The sequence below is a fragment of the Pseudophryne corroboree genome, chromosome 1, assembly GCF_028390025.1.
Source record: "Pseudophryne corroboree isolate aPseCor3 chromosome 1, aPseCor3.hap2, whole genome shotgun sequence".
NCBI lineage: Eukaryota > Metazoa > Chordata > Amphibia > Anura > Myobatrachidae > Pseudophryne > Pseudophryne corroboree.
The window spans coordinates 87017802-87038757 of NC_086444.1; the positions used below are offsets into that span (position 1 = coordinate 87017802).

At 44.6% G+C, this 20956-nt stretch overlaps 1 long non-coding RNA gene and 1 pseudogene across 1 annotated transcript in view; one reads left to right on the plus strand and one right to left on the minus strand.

The window, feature by feature from the left end:
* LOC134945861 (uncharacterized) overlaps positions 1-20956 on the plus strand; it is a 100826-nt gene that overhangs the window by 49360 nt on the left and 30510 nt on the right. The window lies entirely within an intron of this gene.
* On the minus strand, positions 15457-15575 carry LOC134948852 (5S ribosomal RNA; annotated as a pseudogene).

The window sequence follows — 20956 nt, forward strand, 5'->3', positions numbered from 1 at the left end:
AACAGGGGTCATACAGTGGTGTTTGGTACCCATCGGAAGAGTATTTAAATAGCAATATCCCGGTGTTGGTTTGGAGCGGATTAATCGCTCGTGCGAATAGTTATGGACATAAGAAGTTTATGTCCATTTACTATTATTTGCTCTTACTTAGCCATGCGGCGGGAAACCCAGTATCCCACCCACCTGAACAGTTGGAAGTAGTCACAGCCCACCTGTATGAATCAACCTATGACCTTTTGTTATAATGCGAAGCCGAATTCCTGTGTCCAATGAACAATGAGATTGTAGGGACCATTGAATTGTATTGTGTGTGGGGCATAAATAGGCAGGCCGACCATATCCAGTGCACTCTCTTCAACGGTTCTCATTGCTGATAATCGGGAGCTGGATATCGAGGCGCATGCGATCGTTTCCCCTTGTGCGTAAGTGTTTCTCCGCAATCATATTGATCTTCTTGTTATTGTGAGCCAATTTCTCTCTCTCTCTCTTCTCCTCTTTCTCTCTTATTTTCCCTTAAGACGTAATTGTATTGTATTGTATTTCCTGTGTAGTTATCTGGTTAGTTAGTCTATGTTATATTGTAGTGTATGATTTGTATTTGTATTAATTCTTTTGCAAGTATATTATTCATAATATATATATTAGGCATTGGACCCTGAGCACGGTATCTGTGTATTTCTTATAGTGTTAAGTATTCTCAGAGCGTCGGTGACGCTCGAACAGCTTTAAAGGTAATAAGGCTATACTGTGTTGCATTTACACTCTATCATTACACTAAGGTTTTACTGCACAAATACACTGTTTATGGTTTAGATACAAAGGTTTAACATTGTGAGCGTCAGCGCCGCTGGTGATCTCCTCGTGGTCCCGAGCGTCCGCTACGCTATAGCGAATCATTACGTTAGTCAGCAGCCAATAGCGTGCCTGCCTGTGATCTCTTGGCCGTGAGCGAACGTGACGCTTGAGCGTCTCGACTACGGCTAAGCGATTGCTACGCAACGTGCGTACCCTTACGGTACTTCATACGTAGATAGCGTACAGTGTTCTTAGACCTCATAAAGGGTATTATATACGATAAATATTTAGCTTTATCAATTGGCGGCTCGCCCGTCCTTCACATATCTGCACTAGGTAGATACAGCAGACATTATCCATCAGCAAAAGGCGGGAGGATATTCCTCGTAGTGCTGTCGGGATAAGCGTCTGCTTCGCTTAAGTAAAGAGTGCTGAAGGAATCCGGGACCGGAGGTAAGAACAAAATGATAGTGTCTTTTTAAAACTGTTTATTTCTGTCTTGCGTACACACGCACGCACATATATATCTGCATTTCTTTTTCATTTGTGTATTTTCGTATATCACTCTCCTGTTTGCTTTTTATAATTGATAAACGTGCTCAGAGAGATTTGTCGCTATTTCATAGTTAAAGTGTAAAAGTAATACATTAAAGGGATAAAGTGTAAAGCGCACACACAACTCTACCTAAAGGTATAAGGAGAGATTGGTGTGGTGCTTGGTAGACGATTAAGGATCATCTACATTGATAAACGTGTTAGTTGTGTTACGGTGGATAAAGACTGGTGTACACGTGTCTCTAACAAAGGGAGAGACTCGCGTGCGCAAAGGCCGACGCACGCAGCGTAAATTACGCAACGGAAGCATCTGGGTACGCCCACGTAACTCAAACAACACGCGATAAATAACGCAACAGGCGATAAGTAGCGCAAATCTATTTTAACATTCGAAATTTAAATTAATAGATCCTTCTCCTAATTTGTAACACATCTGGTCTAAAGAGAAATTTCTGCGCAGAAATAGAAATAGAAACAAAAGTGTACATGTGGTGAGTGAGTGTTTTTACATACATTTATACAATTTTGAGGTTGAACCAAAAGAAATCATCGAGTTCTCGTGAGGTACATACGTGTAAGTGACATGCACGGTGGCTAGGGAAGCATCCTTGGTTAAACATAAAAATTGAGCATTAGAGTATAGCGGACCAGGAGGTCATACTGTAGCAGACCAGGAGGTCATAACAGACCAGGAGGTCTAGGTACAGCAGACAAGGAAGTCCGCTATAGAGTCCACAGGCACAACACCAAAAAAAAGGGTTGGTGCAACACCCATATAGGCCATACAAGCTCTTGCTGAAGGAATTCGCAGCCGCAATTTTCGATTCCGTTGGTCGCTCCGTACATAAGATTAGTTGCTTATGTACTGAACGATTGTACCGCACGTAATTGTGTGCATTAGTAAACCTGACCGGTACCATTTGTGTACAAAGGGTCATAAACGCTATTTGTACATTCTGACGTGATTTGTGTAATTTTTTATTTTTAAAAAGGGAAGTTCGCTGGTCACTCAGGAATTATCCAACAACCTCACCTTTACTGGAAAGGGTTAATGCTCTGCGGATCACACTCACATGTTCCAGTAAACAAAGGTTAATAGGTGCCCTGGGTCGAGTACGCCAGCGCTATATCAGTGTGTGGGCATATTGGTCGGCGTGGGCAGAGTGAGTGAGGTGCTCGGTAAACTTCACCGCCAACCTATCGTGAATATCTTGGTTTTTTGTAAGGTTTCGGAACACCTGCAAATTATGGGGGCCAGTTGTTCAGGAAGGGGGCGATCAACCTCGGTTCGGGTTGATTATAGAAACCGACCAATAGGGTCGGCAAGGTACGTAATGTGTGAAAAGTACGGGTCACACACAGAAGTTTTATGTGATGAATGGGAGAGAATGACAGTACATGACGGGGAGAAATTCCCAAGAGTAGGTAGCTTCAGCCCAGAAGTGCTAACGAATTTAAGGAGGAGGATAGGTCTCATTGAACCAACAAAGAGACGAATCAAACATTATGATTATTTGCAGCTATGGCAACAGGAAAGTGAATTACAAAGAGATTTAATTGACTTATCTGACTCTTATCTTGAGAGGAGAGACATGGCAATGGAGAGGATTATGGTTGCGGAGAAAAGCACAAGGTTGAACAATAAAAACGCTCTTAGCAACTGTAGTATAGATGATAAGAATAAGTGTAATAAATGTAACAATGATAATTGTAATACTGTTAAATGTACAACTATTAACCTATGCAAGTTGCACCCCATGTCAAACTTCCCTCAGGAATACAAACAAGAAAGTGAGCCCAGAACAATGTCGGCACCTCTTCCAGAAGTCATCCTACAAGACATCCAGGTGGACGCGACCAAATCGGTAAAGGCAATAATCAAACCCCCTAACGGAGGGTCAGGTGAGGTCGTGTCCACAGGTACGTACAATGTTTTATATCACGCACAAACAGATGTACCCCATATTGTAAGACCAACACAAGATGATGTAGCTGAGTTTGATCCGGTCGGGGTGATTGCAGTCCCCAATGGGAAGACTGACGATCAGGGAATCATTCCCGTCAAAGACAGTGCAATGCGCTGTCTCTGGTCCCGGACCGAATTGAGATCAATTATGTCTGAATTTCCTGATCCTAGGAAAAATCTAGTAGCATGTCAAAGGTTTGTTAAAGAACTAGGAAACTCCACAGAACTCACCAACAAAGAGTGGCGAGCAGTGCTGAGGACATGTTTGCCCTCCAGTGTTGACCCTGAAAAATTCATTGCTGATTGTAAATTAGACACGGAGGCACCTTGTACGGAGGAACACAATCAGGAATGTATTAAGCAGATCAACCAACAGTTAGAAGTATATTTCCCAGCCATTGTCGAGTGGAACAAAATCTTCTCCATAAGACAAAACGAAGGGGAAAGTATTTCTAATTATTTCAATCGAGCACTGCAAATAATGGCTAGAAACACTGGGATCACAGACATCAAGACAAATGCACAACATAAAGGAATAGCGGTTAAGGTATTAATGAATGGTTTAAAGGATGAATTAAGTACAAGGGTACAGACCACCAACCCAGACTGGAGAGATATCTCGGTGGCCGCATTAAGAGAGGCCGTCATTAATCATGATCAGAATATCACCAGATACAGAGAGTCACTAAGTAACAAGTTAATGGCAACAAGTATACAGGCCCTAACCACAAGACCACTCCAACAAAAACCCCACACCACCGCGAAAAATTCAAATATGGAAGTCTGTTATAATTGCCTGAAGGAAGGTCATTATGCAAGAGATTGCAGGCCTAGAAGCACACACAAGGTATATACACCCCCTAGACAACAACATAACCATGATATCCAAGGAAGCAGGGAAGTACAGGGAAAGCGGTTGATGGTGATGAACATCCAAGCGTTTGAGGAGGCATCAAATCAGCCAAGACATCATTTCATTGACACTTGGAGGAAGCCCAGGGTTTGTTATCATTGTAGAAGAGAAGGGCATTATGCCAGCAACTGTAATAACCCACATAAAGTCAGACCCCCTAGACATGAAAATGAGCATGAATATGACACACCAAATTACAATCAGGGATCACATAGGAAGAATTTTGAGCCACACCCATGATATGTAGTCAAGAAAGGTGATCATACGACTGATGGTAAGCCTGAGGTAACGGTTAATAAATTGGGAGGTCATTCCCTGAAGACACAGGAATGACCAGGTGAAACGTTGTAAATGTATTTGCGAAAATGTTTTTTTTTTCTTTTCTCTCTTTCTCTCTCCCCATCTCTGACGATTATTGGTAAGGACTCAAACATTGCATATCCGCTTGGTCTTTGCAAAAGTCTACCAAACCCCAGCATGACCTATCCACATCAAGGTATCCTGGCCAGATACAGAGAATGGAGTAATGGGGGTGCTGGTGGGGAAGGGACTGTGCAAGGAAACCAATATCATGTGGATATGACAGCCTGATGATCTGGCAATGTTTTAAAATGTTTGAAAAAAAAAATGTTTTTTTCTCCTTTCCTATTGATGGTTATTGTTGATTTAAGTAATATACACATGCATATAAATTGTTCTCTCTCTCTTTTGTTTTTTTTTGTTTCCTCTCTCTTATCACTCATGTTTTCATGTTTTAAAGATGGTATGTCACCCCTCAGTTAGACAAATGGTGATGCAGGATTTTTTGCTCCTTACAGAAAGATCGCTGGTTTGGAAGAAATATTGCATCACCGGAATGTTCGTTTGGAAGACTGAGAGACAGCACCTTTGAGATGACGACAGAACAAGAAGAACAACAAGACTAGAGAACTTGATTATCGTAACAAGTCTCTCTCCCCCTCAAACTGATTTCCTGTACCCCCATTACAAATTTCTTCTTTTCTCCTCCTGTAAGATGGACTTGCCCCAAGAGACTGTGATATGGATTTTCCTGTTGACCATGATGTTGACCAGAGCAGTCTGTTCCGGCGAGAGTACCATGGAGGTCGAGAAAGGATCCAGAAAGGTTCCAATGATAAAGATGGAGGCGTAGTTTTCCAAGAACAACTTAACCAACAAGTAAAGGCGAGTATCAGAAAACGATCCGATAGCATTGACAATAGAAGGAATTGTGAAGGATTGTTAGCTGAAGAAAACTGTATCTGTAGGCTCTGTGACAACGTAGTTGAGGATGGGTGCATTAAGAAATGCCAATCCAGTTTTAATATCCATATGGACCGGCATCCATTGAGTGACTATCACTCCTTAGTGGGTAGTGTGTTAAATAAAACAGATTGTTGGGTATGCTCTCAAGTACCTCAAGGTCATAGCAAATCAGGGCTAGTACCATTTCCTTTAACGGTAGGGGAGGTACTTGAGCTAAAGGGTGGGAGACCGGTGGACAGGAGGTTTAATATCTCCAGCCCTCCTAGTTTGAAGCTCCACCAATATCATGTGGATAAGTCCCTAATATGTTTTAACATTACCAATCCCCGAAAGCCGGGAAATTGGGAAGTGTCATGGAGTAACCAAACCATGACCTTTTCATATAGAGCAGATAGAATGCCTACAGATACAGAGCTTATACGCCACATAGCCAGTAGAGGAAAATCTTTCCGGTATAGGTATACCTTAGGAAATAGGATTACGAGAGTTGGAGAGGTATCACCAGGATACTGTGCACATATCGTACAACCTGATACGTGTACTAAGCAGATGGAAGAATTAGGGTTAGGAGATTTCACATGGAAGGTGTGTAATATGGTTATGTCCTACTCCGTCCCATATGTCCTCCCCGATGATGCATATTTCATATGCGGGAGGAAGGCGTATAAGTGGCTTGCCCCAAACTCTGAAGGATTGTGTTATATTGGAAAAGTACTGCCTGAAGTAATGACTGTATCACATGACAAAATGAAAGACATACACCGTGGTGCCCAAGCTCCTTATACTCACACCCATTACGAGCACGTAGTTAAAAGGCAACTGACAGAGAGAACAGAGCATTTGGCCTCTGACATGATCCATGAATCCACCGGGATTCAGGTTCTACTTGCGCTAGATTTCACTCGCACCGCTCGAGGAGTGATGAACTATAGATACATCTCTGCGCTTGCAAATTTGTTAGATAATATCACTGAAATGTATGATGACACGTTTAGGTATACTGGAAGGGAACTTCAAGCTTACAAAACAGAACTGGTACAGCATAGAATGGTTCTTAATTACCTCACAGCAGTGACAGGCGGATATTGTGTCACACTGGCAACGCAATACGGCATGAAATGTTGCACATATATTACGAATAGCACCGAGGATCCGGTCGAGGTCATAGACCAAAAGATGGACGATATTCTCCAACTGAAGTGGGAATTTCGCAGAAGACACAATCTCACTCTTGCTGCTGTAGGTAATGAGCTGACTGGTTGGGTGTCATGGTTGAACCCGCGAAATTGGTTTTCTGGTTTAGGAGAATGGGCTCAAGGAGTCATAATGGATGTTGGGAAGTTTCTCCTATGTATCTTAGATGTTATCATATCAATTGGTTTGATATTTAGATGCGGTCAGGCTTTAATGAAGTGCAAACATCGTACCAGGGTAATGAGTTTGAGGAGTGAGGAAACTGTAATTCCAATGGACTTGATTTATGACCCAACGGTAGAAACAATGATGTAATGAAAATGCGATTATACGGTCCGTTTCTTTCACCTGTTTTTCCGTTTTCCTCCAAGGTAAAAAGACCCACTTGGACGAGGAATTTGATGAGCCGATATACAGACAACAGATGGATTAAAGAAGAAGTTTTGACAACCTTATACACAGATTTTTGATGAACTATGCCATGGATCCCCAGTTTCCCTAGAAATTTTAAAATTACGCTAGCCCAACACTTTTGTAAATCTATGGACATTGACAGCTTTTGCTCGCACCTTATGGGCAAAAGCACAAAGAAGACAGCAACCAACAGACACCGAACAAGACTTCAACCGACAAATGTACATTAACCTGACATAGAATACCACAGCATTTACCATAAGTGTTCTTTATCTTCATTTCTACAACCCTCAGGTAATGACACACATAGCCGATAGGGAATCCAGGCACAGATATCAGCAACCACATACCTCCCCCATTCATGTATCATCAACTAAAATATGCTCCCCCATTTTTGTTACAACCACAGCCGAAAAGAGCTCGGTAGAGTTTGACAGCCCATCCACAGACCCTTAATACGGGATAAGAAGGAATTCAAATGTATACTTCGCAATACCTCGAAGCTTGATGTACCACACGTACAGCACGATGATACATGACCCCCCCCAAACATGGACTCATACACACATACTTCTGCTATCTCACTAGGTCATACCCTCTTCACACCTTCTCCTCTCTCCTCCCTTACCCAACCATGGAAATGTATTAACCCCTGACATATATTTTTCTCTTTTTGAAATGTTTTAGAAGGTGGCAGTTATTGTTGACTGCCAAAGGGTGGACTGTCAAAGTCAGAAAAATATCTCTATGCACACTACCATATTTGCACCTCACACAGGTCCGTGCTGCGCATGCGTACGCTCTCCCGTACGTGCGCATACTCACAGTCGCGGGCACCCGCAGGCGCACGGTATGCGTATTTACGGTAGAGTTTATGTGATCGTAGCATGCGACTCAATCGTTACATATTTTCACTATATAATGTATTTTGTAGATCATGGTCCCTTTGATAGATTCTGAAAGTTTAGTTAACATAGCATGTTCCTGAACAGAGAGATCCCTCTTTGTATTGTACGAAGGGTCTAACAGGGGTCATACAGTGGTGTTTGGTACCCATCGGAAGAGTATTTAAATAGCAATATCCCGGTGTTGGTTTGGAGCGGATTAATCGCTCGTGCGAATAGTTATGGACATAAGAAGTTTATGTCCATTTACTATTATTTGCTCTTACTTAGCCATGCGGCGGGAAACCCAGTATCCCACCCACCAGAACAGTTGGAAGTAGTCACAGCCCACCTGTATGAATCAACCTATGACCTTTTGTTATAATGCGAAGCCGAATTCCTGTGTCCAATGAACAATGAGATTGTAGGGACCATTGAATTGTATTGTGTGTGGGGCATAAATAGGCAGGCCGACCATATCCAGTGCACTCTCTTCAACGGTTCTCATTGCTGATAATCGGGAGCTGGATATCGAGGCGCATGCGATCGTTTCCCCTTGTGCGTAAGTGTTTCTCCGCAATCATATTGATCTTCTTGTTATTGTGAGCCAATTTCTCTCTCTCTCTCTCTTCTCCTCTTTCTCTCTTATTTTCCCTTAAGACGTAATTGTATTGTATTGTATTTCCTGTGTAGTTATCTGGTTAGTTAGTCTATGTTATATTGTAGTGTATGATTTGTATTTGTATTAATTCTTTTGCAAGTATATCATTCATAATATATATATTAGGCGTTGGACCCTGAGCACGGTATCTGTGTATTTCTTATAGTGTTAAGTATTCTCAGAGCGTCGGTGACACTCGAACAGCTTTAAAGGTAATAAGGCTATACTGTGTTGCATTTACACTCTATCATTACACTAAGGTTTTACTGCACAAATACACTGTTTATGGTTTAGATACAAAGGTTTAACATTGTGAGCGTCAGCGCCGCTGGTGATCTCCTCGTGGTCCCGAGCGTCCGCTACGCTATAGCGAATCATTACGTTAGTCAGCAGCCAATAGCGTGCCTGCCTGTGATCTCTTGGCCGTGAGCGAACGTGACGCTTGAGCGTCTCGACTACGGCTAAGCGATTGCTACGCAACGTGCGTACCCTTACGGTACTTCATACGTAGATAGCGTACAGTGTTCTTAGACCTCATAAAGGGTATTATATACGATAAATATTTAGCTTTATCAGAAGAGAGAGACACAGTATTTTGGGGAGCATTATTAGGAGGAGTACTACTATACTGTATACTACTCAGACACAGTATTTTGGGGAGCATTATTAGGAGGAGTACTACTATACTGTATACTACTCTACTACTTGCTGAAGTGATATTTATAGAGTCATAGGGAGAGGACGTGGCTGGCGTCCTCTCCGTTTAGAGAAGAGAGAGACACAGTATACTATTTTGGGGAGCATTATTAGGAGGAGTACTACTATACTGTATACTACTATACTACTTGCTGAAGTGATATTTATAGAGTCATAGGGAGAGGACGTGGCTGGCGTCCTCTCCGTTTAGAGAAGAGAGAGACACAGTATACTATTTTGGGGAGCATTATTAGGAGGAGTACTACTATACTGTATACTACTATACTATACTACTTGCTGAAGTGATATTATAGAGTCATAGGGGGAGAGGACGTGGCTGGCGTCCTCTCCGTTTAGAGAAGAGAGAGACACAGTATTTTGGGGAGCATTATTAGGAGGAGTACTACTATACTGTATACTACTCAGACACAGTATTTTGGGGAGCATTATTAGGAGGAGTACTACTATACTGTATACTACTCTACTACTTGCTGAAGTGATATTTATAGAGTCATAGGGAGAGGACGTGGCTGGCGTCCTCTCCGTTTAGAGAAGAGAGAGACACAGTATTTTGGGGAGCATTATTAGGAGGAGTACTACTATACTGTATACTACTATACTACTTGCTGAAGTGATATTTATAGATTAGATAGTGTGACTGTAAGTGTATTATCTGACTTGTGGGGGAGACACTGACAGTGGGGAGCAGTTAGAGTCTGAGAGCAGGACTCAGGAGTACATATAACGTACAGTGCACACTTTTGCTGCCAGAGTCAGTGCCACACTGCCATTGTTGTGACCACACTGACCACCAGTATAATAATATATTTTGTGATTGTCTGCTTAGGACTCGGAGTACTAGTTGCAAGTTGCAACGTGACCTGACCACCAGTTTAATAATCAATCACCACCAGTTTAATATATATATAATTGTATATAATATATATATATATATAATATTGTATACCACCTACCCGTGGTTTTTTTTTTTTCTTTCTTCTTTGTACATACTATTTTAGTTGTGCCTATTAAAATATGGAGAACAAAAATGTTGAGGTTCCAAAATTAGGGAAAGATCAAGATCCACTTCCACCTCGTGCTGAAGCTGCTGCCACTAGTCATGGCCGAGACGATGAAATGCCAGCAACGTCGTCTGCCAAGGCCGATGCCCAATGGCATAGTACAGAGCATGTCAAATCCAAAACACCAAATATCAGTAAAAAAAGGACTCCAAAACCTAAAATAAAATTGTCGGAGGAGAAGCGTAAACTTGCCAATATGCCATTTACCACACGGAGTGGCAAGGAACGGCTGAGGCCCTGGCCTATGTTCATGGCTAGTGGTTCAGCTTCACAGGAGGATGGAAGCACTCAGCCTCTCGCTAGAAAACTGAAAAGACTCAAGCTGGCAAAAGCACCGCAAAGAACTGTGCGTTCTTCGAAATCCCAAATCCACAAGGAGAGTCCAATTGTGTCGGTTGCGATGCCTGACCTTCCCAACACTGGACGTGAAGAGCATGCGCCTTCCACCATTTGCACGCCCCCTGCAAGTGCTGGAAGGAGCACCCGCAGTCCAGTTCCTGATAGTCAGATTGAAGATGTCAGTGTTGAAGTACACCAGGGTGAGGAGGATATGGGTGTTGCTGGCGCTGGGGAGGAAATTGACCAGGAGGATTCTGATGGTGAGGTGGTTTGTTCAAGTCAGGCACCCGGGGAGACACCTGTTGTCCGTGGGAGGAATATGGCCGTTGACATGCCTGGTGAAAATACCAAAAAAATCAGCTCTTCAGTGTGGAGGTATTTCATCAGAAATGCGGACAACAGGTGTCAAGCCGTGTGTTGCCTTTGTCAAGCTGTAATAAGTAGGGGTAAGGACATTAACCACCTCGGAACATCCTCCCTTATACGTCACCTGCAGAGCATTCAGTGACAAGTTCAAAAACTTTGGGTGACAGCGGAAGCAGTCCACTGACCAGTAAATCCCTTCCTCTTGTAACCAAGCTCACGCAAACCACACCACCACCAACTCCCTCAGTGTCAATTTCCTCCTTCCCCAGGAATGCCAATAGTCCTGCAGGCCATGTCACTGGCAATTCTGACGAGTCCTCTCCTGCCTGGGATTCCTCCGATGCATCCTTGCGTGTAACGCCTACTGCTGCTGGCGCTGCTGTTGTTGCTGCTGGGAGTCGATGGTCATCCCAGAGGGGAAGTCGGAAGACCACTTGTACTACTTCCAGTAAGCAATTGACTGTCCAACAGTCCTTTGCGAGGAAGATGAAATATCACAGCAGTCATCCTGCTGCAAAGCGGATAACTGAGGCCTTGACAACTATGTTGGTGTTAGACGTGCGTCCGGTATCCGCCGTTAGTTCACAGGGAACTAGACAATTTCTTGAGGTAGTGTGCCCCCGTTACCAAATACCATCTAGGTTCCACTTCTCTAGGCAGGCGATACCGAAAATGTACACAGACCTCAGAAAAAGACTCACCAGTGTCCTAAAAAATGCAGCTGTACCCAATGTCCACTTAACCACGGACATGTGGACAAGTGGAGCAGGGCAGGGTCAGGACTATATGACTGTGACAGCCCACTGGGTAGATGTATGGACTCCCGCCGCAAGAACAGCAGCGGCGGCACCAGTAGCAGCATCTCGCAAACGCCAACTCTTTCCTAGGCAGGCTACGCTTTGTATCACCGGTTTCCAGAATACGCACACAGCTGAAAACCTCTTACGGCAACTGAGGAAGATCATCGCGGAATGGCTTACCCCAATTGGACTCTCCTGTGGATTTGTGGCATCGGACAACGCCAGCAATATTGTGTGTGCATTAAATATGGGCAAATTCCAGCACGTCCCATGTTTTGCACATACCTTGAATTTGGTGGAGCAGAATTTTTTTTAAAACGACAGGGGCGTGCAAGAGATGCTATCGGTGGCCAGAAGAATTGCGGGACACTTTCGGCGTACAGGCACCACGTACAGAAGACTGGAGCACCACCAAAAACTACTGAACCTGCCCTGCCATCATCTGAAGCAAGAAGTGGTAACGAGGTGGAATTCAACCCTCTATATGCTTCAGAGGTTGGAGGAGCAGCAAAAGGCCATTCAAGCCTATACAATTGAGCACGATATAGGAGGTGGAATGCACCTGTCTCAAGTGCAGTGGAGAATGATTTCAACGTTGTGCAAGGTTCTGATGCCCTTTGAACTTGCCACACGTGAAGTCAGTTCAGACACTGCCAGCCTGAGTCAGGTCATTCCCCTCATCAGGCTTTTGCAGAAGAAGCTGGAGACATTGAAGGAGGAGCTAACATGGAGCGATTCCGCTAGGCATGTGGGACTTGTGGATGGAGCCCTTAATTCGCTTAACAAGGATTCACGGGTGGTCAATCTGTTGAAATCAGAGCACTACATTTTGGCCACCGTGCTCGATCCTAGATTTAAAGCCTACCTTGGATCTCTCTTTCCGGCAGACACAAGTCTGCTGGGGTTGAAAGACCTGCTGGTGAGAAAATTGTCAAGTCAAGCGGAACGCGACCTGTCAACATCTCCTCCTTCACATTCTCCCGCAACTGGGGGTGCGAGGAAAAGGCTCAGAATTCCGAGCCCACCCGCTGGCGGTGATGCAGGGCAGTCTGGAGCGACTGCTGATGCTGACATCTGGTCCGGACTGAAGGACCTGACAACGATTACGGACATGTCGTCTACTGTCACTGCATATGATTCTCTCAACATTGAAAGAATGGTGGAGGATTATATGAGTGACCGCATCCAAGTAGGCACGTCACACAGTCCGTACTTATACTGGCAGGAAAAAGAGGCAATTTGGAGGCCCTTGCACAAACTGGCTTTATTCTACCTAAGTTGCCCTCCCACAAGTGTGTACTCCGAAAGAGTGTTTAGTGCCGCCGCTCACCTTGTCAGCAATCGGCGTACGAGGTTACATCCAGAAAATGTGGAGAAGATGATGTTCATTAAAATGAATTATAATCAATTCCTCCGTGGAGACATTGACCAGCAGCAATTGCCTCCACAAAGTACACAGGGAGCTGAGATGGTGGATTCCAGTGGGGACGAATTGATAATCTGTGAGGAGGGGGATGTACACGGTGATATATCGGAGGATGATGATGAGGTGGACATCTTGCCTCTGTAGAGCCAGTTTGTGCAAGGAGAGATTAATTGCTTCTTTTTTGGTGGGGGTCCAAAGCAACCCGTCATTTCAGTCACAGTCGTGTGGCAGACCCTGTCACTGAAATGATGGGTTGGTTAAAGTGTGCATGTCCTGTTTATACAACATAAGGGTGGGTGGGAGGGCCCAAGGACAATTCCATCTTGCACCTCTTTTTTCTTTAATTTTTCTTTGCGTCATGTGCTGTTTGGGGAGGGTTTTTTGGAAGGGACATCCTGCGTGACACTGCAGTGCCACTCCTACATGGACCCGGTGTTTGTGTCGGCCACTAGGGTCGCTTATCTTACTCACACAGCTACCTCATTGCGCCTCTTTTTTTCTTTGCGTCATGTGCTGTTTGGGGAGGGTTTTTTGGAAGGGACATCCTGCGTGACACTGCAGTGACACTCCTAGATGGGCCCGGTGTTTGTGTCGGCCACTAGGGTCGCTTATCTTACTCACACAGCTACCTCATTGCGCCTCTTTTTTTCTTTGCGTCATGTGCTGTTTGGGGAGGGTTTTTTGGAAGGGACATCCTGCGTGCCACTGCAGTGACACTCCTAGATGGGCCCGGTGTTTGTGTCGGCCACTAGGGTCGCTTATCTTACTCACACAGCTACCTCATTGCGCCTCTTTTTTTCTTTGCGTCATGTGCTGTTTGGGGAGGGTTTTTTGGAAGGGACATCCTGCGTGACACTGCAGTGACACTCCTAGATGGGCCCGGTGTTTGTGTCGGCCACTAGGGTCGCTTATCTTACTCACACAGCTACCTCATTGCGCCTCTTTTTTTCTTTGCGTCATGTGCTGTTTGGGGAGGGTTTTTTGGAAGGGACATCCTGCGTGACACTGCAGTGACACTCCTAGATGGGCCCGGTGTTTGTGTCGGCCACTAGGGTCGCTTAGCTTAGTCATCCAGCGACCTAGGTGCAAATTTTAGGACTAAAAATAATATTGTGAGGTGTGAGGTATTCAGAATAGACTGAAAATGAATGTAAATTATGGTTTTTGAGGTTAATAATACTTTGGGATCAAAATGACCCCCAAATTCTATGATTTAAGCTGTTTTTTAGTGTTTTTTGAAAAAAACACCCGAATCCAAAACACACCCGAATCCGACAAAAAAAATTCGGTGAGGTTTTGCCAAAACGCGGTCGAACCCAAAACACAACCGCGGAACCGAACCCAAAACCAAAACACAAAACCCGAAACATTTCCGGCGCTCATCTCTAGTTATAACTGGACGATCTTCTTTTTGTGGGATCCGCGTCTCCTAAAGGTCTTCTGGCAGTGACCCATGTACAGACTCGAAGAACTCTCCAGCGGGTCTTCTTGCCTATAACAGCCGCTTTTCCCATAATGCGGAACACACCTACCAGTACTGGGATGCCATCAGGTCTTACGCCACTGGCGGTAGTCTGTAAACACAGGAAAGAAGAAAAGAAGGCTCTTGTTTGGGCGCACTCTTAAGCAAAATAAAAGACTTATAGTCATAAGCAGAAAAAAACTCAAATTTTAATTGTTAATATTAAAAGGATTAAATTTGTCGTCCACCGAACAATTTATTAAAAGAATGTTCTGGTCATTTGCACCATGCAAATTAAGATTGGATATAGATGTGACCACTATCAGTGCCACATCTGATCCCCTTGGACCAGTACAGTAAATCTGTATTAATCAGACCTTTATTTTGGTCAGGGATAATAATGACTAATAAGTAGGAATAAATCAATATGACACCTAGGATACTGGATCACAGTTTATGTGGGGGAATCCCATGAGTACATTATAAACCTCTCTTTGATAATATGTCCATTGATGGTTATAAACCCTCTTACAGTAATCTGAGATAATTGTCTTAGTGCTAGAAAATGAAGGAAGAAAAGATGGTGATGCTGCTGTCAGCGTTGTAGCAGGTTAATGCCCTTGGATTAATACACAAAATTCTACAGCACTGAGTATTCCTATGAGGTTACCCTTCACAGTACTAACTCAGACCACTACTGTTTGGCTTCCAAGATCAGACGAGATCGGGCATAATCAGTGTGGTATGATCGTAGATAAATTGTGGGTTGCTAGAATACTGATGAGAGTGCACCAGAAAGAGTAATAATAAAGTTACAGCATGAAAGGATGTAAATTTGCTGAAAACAGAAAGATTTTTTGAAGAGAGAAAAAAGTACGCTGGCGGTAGTACAAGCTCTGAGTAACCGGGATCAATGCCAGTGGATAGGATCACTTGAGAAACACTACTGAACAGAGCAAAGGATAACAGGGCTAAGAGAAGGCAAACAATGGAGATAAGGATGGAATGGAAGTATGAAGAAAGGGGAAGCTACCAGACTGAGGGGAGAAGGGAGCTGAGGAGATACAGAGTACTGCTCAACAGACTACGGTGCTGAATAACTGCTGACATTGCTAGAGATGCGTACTGACAAACAGCAGTAGAAATCCAGAGGCTGACATTTCAAACGACAAAGGCTCCCTCTGCGACCAGAAGCTATGACCAGCACTGAATGAGAGGCAGAACCCAGCTATAAAGGAAGTAGGAGCCAATAGCATGCTAAACCCAGTCAATCCTCCCATAATTAAACATCTTGTGCAGCTGCCCTGCTGCACATTCTTCAGGTCCTTATCTCCCCGGCAACCCCGACCAGTGGACTGGCTCAGCGTCTTGTTGCCATGGAGCAGGCAGCCAGAGAGCAGAAGCTCGGAATGTCTGATCGCTTAGCAACGACTGGACGCTAGCGGAGAGCTGTGGTGACTGTGACAGTCACTCTTACCCCTGAGGAGTTCCTAAATGTTGTATTAAAAGGACAAAACGCGTTGGACATTTCATCACCATCTTTCCATATGAATACGCTCATCAGATAAGAACTTTATATTTATATGAATTGTACAGGTCCATTTTTTTATAGGAATCCATCTTGTCAATTGTTCAGATAAGCCCTACAACTGAAACTTTAATGTACATTTTTGAAGGTTTTAAAAAGTTATCACACTATATATATATATATATAAAACCCTAAAAACTCCATTGGCTATGAAGAGGTTCTGAAGGCTGGACCCAGCCTCTGCACTGAAAAAAGGATTTCCAGGGACCTGATTAAAAATGCACATTAGGAATATGGCTGCCTTTAATTCTAGTACGTGTGTATTATGTTCAATTGCTGTGGATGTATTCAATTCTGAAACAGCAATTTGCACTAGGAGGCGCTCTTTGTGTATAAAAATTGGTCCGTAGCAACAATTCAGATTTTTTTTCTATTTTTTTGAGTAAGGTTGAACAAAAAAGTTTGTAAACAGTTGCTAAGGGCAACATTACTTCTTTTATAAATGCCCTGCTTTCTATGGAAAACATTTAAAATAATGCCCTTCTTAAATTGGGTTTGTCAGCCCACAGTGATGTCCTTAAATGGGTTGGGTATGCTGGACCAGCGCTGGGGATCCCGGCGGTCAGTATACCAACCGCGGGATCCTGGCAGCAGAATGCCGCCAGGGGGCGAGTGCAACGGAGCCCATTGCGGGCTCGCTGTGCTCACCAAACTGTGGGCTTTTGCCATAGATTCTATTCCCACTCTATGGGTGTTGTGGACACCCACGAGTGGAAATAGTCTCTGCTAGTCAGCATGCCGACTGCTGTGATTTCGTGCGGGCGGGATGCATGGGTCGGTATTGTGACCGGCGGTCTCCTGACCGCCCGGTCACATAACTACATCCTCCTTAAATATATTTGCAATACATTACGATAATCTTATCGTAATGCTCTGGACACTGCCAAACAAACATACTTACAATCTCTCATCTCTGCTCAAGCCTCTAACCTAGGGGTGGGCAACGTGCGGCCCGCGGGCCGGATGCGGCCCGCGAACCGATCCTGCCCGGCGCCGCTGTCCCACACCCGACTGGCTGAGCCGCTTTTCATTGCGCTACCTAGCTTCCAGAAGCGGCGCCGCAGAGGAAATCCCGGTCACGTCACTGGGTTTGCTGACCGGGATTTCCACTGTGACGTCAGGCGCTGGGCGGCACAGGGGGGTGGGGGGCACGGCAGGAGCGGGCAGCAGGCAGCAGCAGCGTCTCCATGTGGCACAGCGGGCAGCGGGGATCAGGCAGCGGGCAGCGGATCTGCCACTGTTAAAAAGGGAAAGGGATCACCATCTATGCTTAACTTTAAAAGCTGCTATATAGGTTCAGGGGAGGGGAGGGTTGGTTAGGAGGGGAGGGACTGCTATATGGGTTTAGGGGAGCATAGAGACTGCTATATGGGTCCAGGGGAGGATGTGTGTGTGTGTGGGGGGGGGGCTAGTAACTGTGCCCAGGGAGAGACAGGAGCTGTGAATACAGTACCAGCATTACACAGGATGCTTTTTGTTTTCAGCACTGTTTTTTTTATTTTATTTTTTATTACTGGATTACTTTTTTTAGACATTTTGTATTTTGCCCATAAAAAACTATGTATTTAATGTATATTGTGGTGTATGTTTTTATAGTGTTATATATATATATATTTATACACATATATATACATATACACACACACACTATGGCCCTCATTCCGAGTTGTTCGCTCGGTAAAAATATTCGCATCGCAGCGATTTTCCGCTTAGTGCGCATGCGCAATGTTCGCACTGCGACTGCGCCAGGTAAATTTGCTATGCAGTTAGGAATTTTACTCAAGGCTTTTTCACCGTTCTGGCGATCGTAATGTGATTGACAGGAAATGGGTGTTACTGGGCGGAAACAGGCCGTTTTATGGGCGTGTGGGGAAAAACGCTACCGTTTCCGTAAAAAAAAACGCAGGAGTGGCCGGAGAAACGGGGGAGTGTCTGGGCGAACGCTGGGTGTGTTTGTGACGACAAGCACTGAACTGATCGCAGATGCCGAGTAAGTCTGGAGCTACTCTGAAACTGCTACGAGGTGTGTAATCGCAATATTGCGAATACGTCGTTTGCAATTTTAAGATGCTAAGATTCACTCCCAGTAGGCGGCGGCTTAGCATGAGCAAATCTGCTAAAATCAGCTTGCGAGCGAACAACTCGGAATGACCCCCTATGTTTTTATTGTTATATACATAACTATGGGCCTAATTCAGATCTGATCGCTACCAGGCGATTTTTGCACTGCTGCGATCAGGTAGATGCCGCCTAAAGGGGGAGGGGGTAATCACTGTGCAGGGGTGTGATCGCATCTGCAGAGAGCTGCACAAACAAAAGTGTGTGCAGTCTCTGCACAGCCCAGGACTTACTCTTCCAGTGCAATGATCGAGACCAGAACTGTCGTCAGGAACCCTCCCTCCAAACGCCTGGTCCCTCCTGCGTTTTTCCGGACACTCCTCTAAAACGGTCAGTTGCCACCCACAAACGTCCTCTTCCTCTCAATCACCTTGCGATCGCCCGTGCGATCGCTTTGTTCGTACCATCCCGTCGCTGCGGACTGACACGCCTACACATTGCGGTGCATGTGCATTTCAGACCCGATTTACAAGATAATTTGTGTGTGGCCCTCGACTATTCACTGGAAGTGTTAAGCGGCACCCCAGCTGAAATAATTGCCCACCCCTGCTCTAACCCCAAGTGACTTTTTTATATATTTAAATCACTTCTTATCCCTCCCTCACCCAACCCACCAGCCACTATCAGTGTGCAAGATCTTGCGTCCTATTTCAAGGACAAGATTGATAAGAACCGAAATTAAATGGTATGCTCTTCCACAGCCAGCGACCTGCTCAATTCCCTGCCTGAACCCTCTAACACCTTCTCTTCCTTTGATCCCACAAATGAAGATGAAGTATCTGCCCTCTTCTCATCCTGCTACTCTGCTACCTCTCCTCTTGATTTTATACCCTCACAAATTAGTAAAGCTTTGTCTGCTGTGCTCACCCCAACCTTAACTAAAATCTGTATTCTGTCTCTCTCTCTACTGGTATGTGTCCTTCTCTGTACAAGCATGCAGTGATTACTCCCATTCTGAAAAAAACAAAATTCTGACCCAAACACACTCTCAAACTACCGTCCCATCTCTCAGCTCCCATGCCCCTCCAAGCTACCTGAGAGACTTGCCTATACTCACCTTACACACTTTCTTAACTCACACAGCCTACTGGACCCACTTCAGTCAGGATTTCGTGCCCAACACTCCACAGAGACAACGCTAACTAAGGTAGTGAATGATCTGGTCACTGCTACATCTTATACTTCTAGATCTCTCTGCTGATTTTGAAACTGTTGACCACTCTCTTCTCATACAAACACTACAATCCCTAGGTCTTCAGGACACAGCCCTTTATTGGTTTTCATCCTTCTCGCTCTTTCAGTGTCCATTTCTATGATTCCACCTCCTCTTCTCTATCTCTCTCAGTTGAAGTACTGCAAGGCTCAGTCTTAGGTCCTCTGCTTTTCACTATCTATACCACATCTCTTGGAAAACTAATCAGTTCCTTTGGATTTCAGTATCATCTGTATGCAGCAGATGATACTCAAATCTACCTATCCTCCCCAGATTTGTCACCATCTGTATTAGGCTGTGTCACTGAATGACTTTCTACCTGTTAGGGTCTCCTGCCCTGTGCTGCCACGTCGTCATGGCAACCGGGAGACAAGTGCTAGTGGAGTAACCTGAGCGCAGCTGATACTCCGGTTCGGGTCTTTTGCTGTGCAGTGGTTATAGGCTCTGTGCACGGCAGGGGATCCGGTGCTGGTTTTTGTGCTCACAGTCTGTGAGGTCTGAGTGGGGCGTGGACAGCACCTGCTTTATAAGGCCTCTTTTCAGGGTAAGCAGATGCTGCTGAATCTTTGTTGGTTAGTCAGTTCATGAAAGTTAGCCAGTACTGTGTAGCTTTGTATTTGTTTGTTGCTTACTGCAAATAGGCCTGGGGATTTGGTATTACACTCTGCCAATCCAGACCTAGCAGTAAGACTGGAGTTAGTCGTTTAGCTTGCTGGGGTTCTGTTACTACTCTGTGAACCTAGCAAGTTTGCGGCTGTATTCTAAGACTTGCCTGTCTAATCCTGTCTCACTGTGCTAGGTGTCAGGGGTCAGTTTAGTGGCAGTAAGCTAAAACCTGTGCACTGCAAGTGAGAAATAGGATTGTGGAGACTCTCCTTGTGTCTATCATTCCATCTCTGACCAAGGAGTTTACTGCCACACCCGTTGGTAACCCTTTAGGGTTTTGCTGTTGCCCTTAGCAACAGCATTTCAGGTTCTCTACGTATTAAAACACAACATCTTGCTTTTTACATCTGAGCAGTTCTAATACAAGGGAGATACCCAGTTCCTTAGCCTCTGGGCTTCTCTGTTCACTTTGTGTGTATTTTGTTACCCTATCACCTTCTGTGTACGTTATGTCATATTCCCCAGTTTGTCTGTGAGTCCATTTGTTTTGCATAACAGTTCAAACACCAGTACATTCCTGCAGACACTGGAGTGCATAACAGTTCTGACACC